General features: G+C 50.1%; 1 long non-coding RNA gene across 1 annotated transcript; it reads right to left on the bottom strand.

Moving 5' to 3' along the window:
- Positions 1–5,471: 5,471 nt before the first annotated feature.
- Positions 5,472–6,568, bottom strand: LOC120974781 (uncharacterized). The gene is made up of 3 exons (XR_005770117.3): positions 6,253–6,568; positions 6,010–6,132; positions 5,472–5,730 (listed from the first exon to the last, which is right to left on the bottom strand). It is a non-coding gene; the product is annotated as an uncharacterized lncRNA (long non-coding RNA).
- Between the last annotated feature and the right edge of the window lie 798 nt (positions 6,569–7,366).

Below are 7,366 nucleotides of genomic sequence, written 5' to 3' on the forward strand. Positions count from 1 at the left end.
CCCCTTGGGGACCCTCTTGTTCCTTGGTTTCACTCCTAGGTCCTTGTGGAAGGACTTCATTCATGTGCATTTTGGGTTTTTTGTGAAACTACCCTACCCCCTTGGGATTTCCTATAAATAGAGGTGGAGGGGCAGCCCTCCACACTCATCCCTTGCTCTCATACACATGCCATGCATTATCTGGCTTCTTCTCTCCCTCCCAAGAAAAGAGTTTCGTAGAGCCGTAAGGCTGTCTGGGTTCCGGCAGGAACTAGTTCTGGACGGCGAAGCCCTGCCGGATAGATGACACCGTATGTGTGCAACTCTGTAGAGAGATCGTAGTTTCGGTCTTAGTTCGTGAGTGCCTCCCGAAGGGCTGTCCGTGTGATTGTTCGAGTTTCGAAGGTCCTCCCGAAGGGCTGTCCGAGTGACCGTTCGAGTTTCGAAGGTCCTCCCGAAGGGCTGTCCGCGACACCGTCCGGGGGGCTGTTCGACCGCCTCCTGGAGGGCTGTCTGAGGAGCAGATGAGGGTATACATCCTCGTAGTTGGGAGGTTGTAAATCCTAGCTGCGGGGATCTGCACCGCCGATCGTCATCGACTCTACTTCCCGCTGCGCTACGAGTCGGTAACGAAAAAGATCAAACCATGTATGCAGTCTCCATAGTGGTCCTGGGCTGGTGCGTAGGTCGGAAATTTTTTGTTTTCTGCTGCGTTCCCCTACATTGCAAACATCGGAATGTATCAAGTCCAGCTTCTCAGGCTTCTTGTGAGGAAGTAGAGTCTTGAAGGCAACTCGATGTTGCTTCCCTGCTAGACAATCTGAACATTTCTTAATGTGAACTCCTTTCACAACCTTCAACAATTTTTTCTTCACTAGCACTGTCATCCCCTTCTCACTCATGTGCCCAAGTCTCTTGTGCCATAGAGCACAATGATCATCCTTCTCTAGTGCATTGACAGAAGCACTAAAGAGCTTAGCATGAACATGATACAACACTGAGACCATTTTACCTCTTGCAACAATCATGTTGCCTTTGGTGAGCTTGTACTGCCCTTTTCCAAAACTGCTCAAGTAATCATCTCCATCAAGCAAACCAACCGAGATAATATTGAGACGAAGTGCCTCAACATGCCTCACAGATTTGAGGACTAACCTTGTACTATTTGCGGTCTCCAAATGCACATCTCCTTTTCCAATGATGGCTGCTCTATCATTGTTCCCCATCTTCACAACACCAAAATCACCTGATATGTAGTTAGTGAAGAGCTCTCTGCGAGATGTAGCATGAATGGTAGCACCGCTGTCAGGTATCCAAATCATGTCGTCACCATCCACAAGGTTGACAGTTTCATCGGAAACAACAGTGATCCTCTCCTCAATAGTGGAACCAAAACTGCCCTCATTTTCTTCATGCATAACAAGCATAATGTCCTCTTCTACTGCAGTAACTCGGTTGCCCTCTGTGTCACTATCACTGTCAACTTGCTTCTGATCTTGCTTCTTCTTTTTCTTTTTGTCTTTCTTCCACTTGTCACATTGCCACTTAATGTGGCCCTTCTGATGGCAGTGATGGCACTCATAATCATCATACTTACTTTTTGATTTGCTCCTGCCTCTTTCTGCCCCTTTACCTGGACCTCTGCTCTTGCTTCTCCCCCTGGACTGAGTGACTAGCACCTGTGAATGTGAGGAAGAACTAGCTTCAGCCACCTTTTTGGACTCTTCATTTAGTACCCTGGTTTTCACAAGATTCCAAGTGACAACTCCATTAGGTGCTGAATTGCAAACCGTGACCTTAAAGGTCTCCCAGCTGTCCGGTAATGAGCCTAGTAGCAGCAAAGCTCTCACTTCATCTTCAAATGTAATTCCCATTGAAAAAAGCTGATTTATAATGCCTTGGAATGTATTCACATGATCTGCAATTAGAGTGCCCTCTTTGTACCTCAAGCACATCAATTGTTTGATCAAGAACATCTTGTTTGTACCTTCTTTCCGGGCAAACAACTCTTCCAATTTCTGCCATAAGGTGCGTGCATGTGTCTCATCAATGATATGGTTCAAAACATTATCATCGACCCATTGCCGAATTAACCCACAAGCTTGGCGATGAAGTACCTTCCGCTGACCTTCCTAAATGCCCTCCGGCATCTCAGTGGAGAACACTGGCTTCCAGTATTCTTTCACATACACCAAGTCCTCCATCTTGCCCTTCCATGCTTGATAATTTGTACCATTCAAAGATATCATTTTGCGGGTATTCACTTCCATCTTTCATCACAAGAAGCTCAGTAATTTGCACAAGCAAGCCAAGGCTCTGATACCACTTTGTTGGGGCTGGACAACAACAATGTGCTGCACAAATTCACCGACACAGAAAATATGCACACTACACAACCCCCTCCACTTGTGATGAACTTTGAGGACAGCTTCAACCAACAAGACAGCAGCGGAATAACACAAACAACATGCACATGTGACACATGATTTAACGTGGAAAAAACCTCCTCAACTTGAGGAGTAAAAAACCACGGCTATGGACCGACCGGTCCACGCAAATTCACTATGAGAATGATGAGTACAAAGTCTTCTCTAGAACCTCTAGAGAGATTTACAACACACTATCCACGTTGCCAACCAGCAACAGCAACAACAACCACAAGAAGTAAGATTTCAGCAAAGCAGAGTTTACACAGCTTCTGTACCCTCTAGTGTTTTGCAAACTGCTCTTAAACCGTTGAACCAAACAGCACCAAATTTGGCAGACAAGTAGACGCACGAGTTCCCGAGATCCCCTCCAAATTTCAGCTCAATCGGACATCCTTTGCCTATCCAAACTGTTCGTCTCCCAAAACTACTCTGTTCTGAAACTGCGGCAGTCAGAGCTGACAAAACCACTCTCAAATCTGATGCTCCACTGACCCAATCCTCAAACCAGCTAACCAGATCGAAGTACTCAAAGTAAGGAACAATCTCACCAAGTTTGGGGTCGATCCAAGCATGTTTGAGCCTCCAACCACCAGCATGAATACTGTCTAGTCAGATGCAGCAAATCTGGACAGAACCTCTACTTCTTCTTCTTCCTCTCTCCCAGGTTGTGGTTTTTCTTGTGTGTTCTCTCTCACACTCTCACGAAATGGCAGCCACCGCCAGCAGGGGTGGAGTGGCTAGGGTTTTCTCCTTGCCCCACTTTCCTTAGAAGCGCTCTCAACCGTTGGATGCAGCGAAGATCAACGGCTGGCATGTGTTGGACTTTTGGGCTGATGTTGGGCTGCCAACACACCTCCATGTGGAGGGACTTAGCCCAACACGAATTTCCTGCACAAGTAGTACCACAGATGGGCTAATGTTTCGCCCTTCTCTAGGATCACTGACCACTACCAAAGTAGTGCTGACACCAATCATTTGAACAAGACCGGTCCATAGTTAGACCATATTCATGTGGACGCCTGGATCGCACGGGCCTATTATCATTTCTCCCGCAGTAAAAAGGATGACGCCATTCTGATTACCAATAGTAGATAGGACATAGGAGATTATGGGAATGAACAATGCAGTGGCACCCAAGAAGATATAGCAAGTCAATGGACGGTGATGATAGCGATGACAGTATGCGCCTATGCCAACCATGACTGTTAGAGTACGTAATGGGCCTAATGACCTGGGCTGGCGGTATAGCCGGTTAGTCTTAGGGTTAATTAGAGATAAGAGTCGCTTGCTTAGGGATCAAGTAAACCTTGCTTGGGAGTCAAGTAAACCTCTCTATATAATGAGAGGAGATGTATCAATCTAATCAAGCAAGAATTAAAAAGAAAATCCCTTCCCTCTTGCCCGGCCGTGGGCAAAAAGGCCCCCGGCCGGCCCCCTCGCGCCTTCCTTCTAGCAGCGCCATAACAATTTGGTATTAGCTAGCTTCGGTTCGATCGTGTCTTCACCGCCGCCCAACCCGTCTCTTCCGCTCTCGGGATCCTCCGTCGCACCCGCCCCCGCCGTCCTCACCCCGGAGGAGGTGTCCAGGGCGCTGCGGGACCTAACCCAGGCGGTCCAGGAGATCCGCCTGTTCTTGGCCGGGTCCAACGGGCCACACCTGGCTACGCCGCCCATCGCAGCCATCGCGCCGCCGTGGCTGCCGTGGCAGCCGCTGCACCAAGCGGCCTCCGCCGCGCTCGCTTGGCTGCTGCTGCTGCCATCCACCGCCCCGCCTTGGCTGCAGTGGCAGCCGCCGCTCCTGGCGGCCTCTGCCGCGCCCGGCGCTCCGCCACTGCAGCCGCTGCCGCTGCCCCATGGCGTCCGCGCCGCGCTCGCCGGGCCGCTGCAGCTGCCATCCACCGCCCTGCCCTGGCTGCAGTGGCAGCCCCCGCTCCTGGCGGCCTCCGCCGCACCCGGCGCTCCGCCGCAGCAGCCGCTGCCCCAGGGCGTCCCCGCCGCGCTCGCCGGGCCGCTGCAGCTGCCATCCACTGCCACCACCGCCCGACCCTGGCTACAGTGGCAGCCGCCGCCCCTGGCAGCCTCCACCACACTCGCGCTCCGCTGCAGCAGCCACCGTCGGTCAGCTCCGGCCCCGCATCGACCGCGCCAGCGGGAGTCCCGATCCACCAGATCAAGTTCCCGCCGTCGCCATTACCGCTTCCCCAGGGCGTCCCCATCCAGCAGATCAAGTTCCCGTGGTCACCGTCACCGCTTCCGGCTTGGATCACTACCCGCCACGTGTCGGCGGCGGTGGGGCTGCAGGCTGCTGCGCGCGGCCTCCTAGCGCGTCGACGTGTGCGGGAGATGCGTGGTCTGCAGCTGCTGCTCCTCCAGCCGCGCTTCGCTGCGCAAAGGACCTCGATCTTGTCCGCTGCGTCCGGGATCTTGGGCATGATGTTTTCCCCGTGGGCAGCGACCTCGAAATCGGCGGTTGGGGGGAGGGGGCGCACCCCTCCTCGTCATTCTCCATCGCAAGCCCTCCACTCGTCTCTTTGCGGTACAGACCAACAGCCGTCCGGCGGGGAGAAGGCAGGGTGTCACCAACAGGAGCGCACCGCGTAGCACCACTGCATTCCACCGGCCCCCGCGAGGGCATCTCTGCTGGTCGCTCTTGCGACCACTTCCAGGTGGCCATACACATGCACTCCTTTTGTCCAGATGGTGTCCATGGGATCCAGATGGCTGTACACGTGCACGTTCGGCGTACGGATGGTGTCCACTTTTGTTAAGGGGTCCAAAATAAATCATCCCAGTCCATTTCAGGTTGAGAGTAATAAAACAAGCCGAGATGTAAAAGGCTTGTTTTTAGGTGTTAGGTTTGTGTTGCGTCGAGTCATGGTTATAAGTTGGTTAGGCTGCAGCTCGAGGACAAGTTGCATGTCCAGGTGGGATGTAGTGTTAGAGTACGTAATGGGCCTAATGACCTGGGCTGGCGGTATAGCCCGTTAGTCTTAGGGTTAATTAGAGATAAGAGTCGCTTTCTTAGGGGTCAAGTAAACCTTACTTGGGAGTCAAGTAAACCTCTCTATATAATGAGAGGAGATGTATCAATCTAATCAAGCAAGAATTAAGAATAAAATCCCTTCCCTCTTGCCCGGCCGTGGGCAAAAAGGCCCCCGGCAGGCCCTCTCGCGCCCTCCTTCTAGCAGCGCCATAACAATGACCCCCATCAGGATGGTGTTCACCAAAAGGAGAGCATTGACTCGGAACAACTGCCCAGTGACGTGCCTAGAGAAGCTCTCCGATGCAGCAGAGCTGCATTTCTGCTTGTCCATTGATCGAGCTGGAATATGAAATCTTAACATTAGTAGCTAGCACAAGTATAGTACTTGCTGACAACAATCAAGAGCTAGATAGCTTGGATAAGTAAGAAGAGAGGAACCAACAAGGTAGAGACAAGTGCAAGTGTGCAACGAATTCAGATTTTATTTTATTTTTTCGAAAGGGAGGAATAGCCGCGGCCTCTGCGTCTCTTGATGCAACGAATTCAGATGAGCTAATTATGAATGAATTGCTTGAAAATTCTACTGATTCGAACAACGAAGACGAGTCAGTGATTTACCTGAAATGCCAATCGAGCGCTCTGCGTACAAATGGCAGAGATTGGCTAATTAATCAAGGCTTATATATGCCAGCTCTTTATTTCCTCGGAACGAAGCAGAGCAGAGGAAGCTTCGTGCGGAAACTGAACAAGAAGGGGAGAACGAAGAAGGATGTCAGGCATTAGAAGAAACAATCTATCAGGGACAGGGTAAGCTATATATAACATCAAAAAATACTAAAGCTTCAAGTCTGATGCAATTACCAACAATGCTAGGTGCGCTCCGTGGCGGGATAATGCTTGGTTGCTGCATCAGGAGAGGGTAAGAAGCAATGATTTAGAGGAAGGAGATGGGAGTAGATGACCGACGAGCAGCTGCTTTAGCACCACCATGATACCCTTTTTCTTACTTACACAAGTGTGTGCTTTTTCCACGCAGCATATTATGCCTTGCGTGTTCCCCGAGGCTAAGGTTCCATGATGCCAAATCAACTGCGGATGGATTGCCGGCCCAAAGGATGCCTCTAATAACTTGTATATATTTCTTTCCGGCCGGGTGAGATGCCTAGCTTGTATAGAGGAAACGCAATAGAAAAACGAAAAGGAAAATCAAAGACATATGGTCGGGTAGGGGACACGCTGCTTTCCGGCGGGAGCATGTGTGTTGAGCTCCCCGAGATGAGGAAGAAGAACTCTCTGGCCAGATCCATTCTAACCCGGTCTACAGGTTGGTTAGCTCCTCCGGTGGATCATGTTAAGCTCAACATGGATGCAGCAGTAAGGAGCGGCTCTTGCTCTGGCGGAGGATCTATATGAGCAAAAGATTGCAAAACCGTGGTGGACCAAGTTAAGCAAGGTTCCTCAGCGGAGTATGGGGCAACTATTCATGAAACCACATATCATTCCAGTGCTTTTTCTTCTTGTAACATAGTCCATGAGTTTCGGACCTCGAATATGGAGGCTCACAGTTCGCTAAGCATGCTCTATTGCTTGGTCGCTAAGCATGCTCTATTGCTTGGGTTTGGCCACCACGCTTGGTTAGGACAACCAGGTGATCTTCTTTTCATTCCTATAATAAATTAACATTGCATTGACTTAAATAATGCTTAGCGAGAGTGTCTCAAAATAAAAAGCTATCTTCCATAACTGAGTATTTTAATATAAAAAACTATCACATTAGGGGTCGTCGTCCCATGAACTACAAGTTTCAAAAAATCAACAAAATACTTCCATTTTCAGCTAATCTCGTTGCAAAAAAATACCAAAAACGTTTTATGGCCGTTTCTGACGATTTAAACACGTGTATGACCGGCTGACTATCTGAGCGCATTCTTTGTCTCGGTCATTTTTTCACGCTGTCACAAAAATTAATAGTAGA

Source organism: Aegilops tauschii, chromosome 2 (genome assembly GCF_002575655.3).
Source record: "Aegilops tauschii subsp. strangulata cultivar AL8/78 chromosome 2, Aet v6.0, whole genome shotgun sequence".
Lineage (NCBI taxonomy): Eukaryota > Viridiplantae > Streptophyta > Magnoliopsida > Poales > Poaceae > Aegilops > Aegilops tauschii.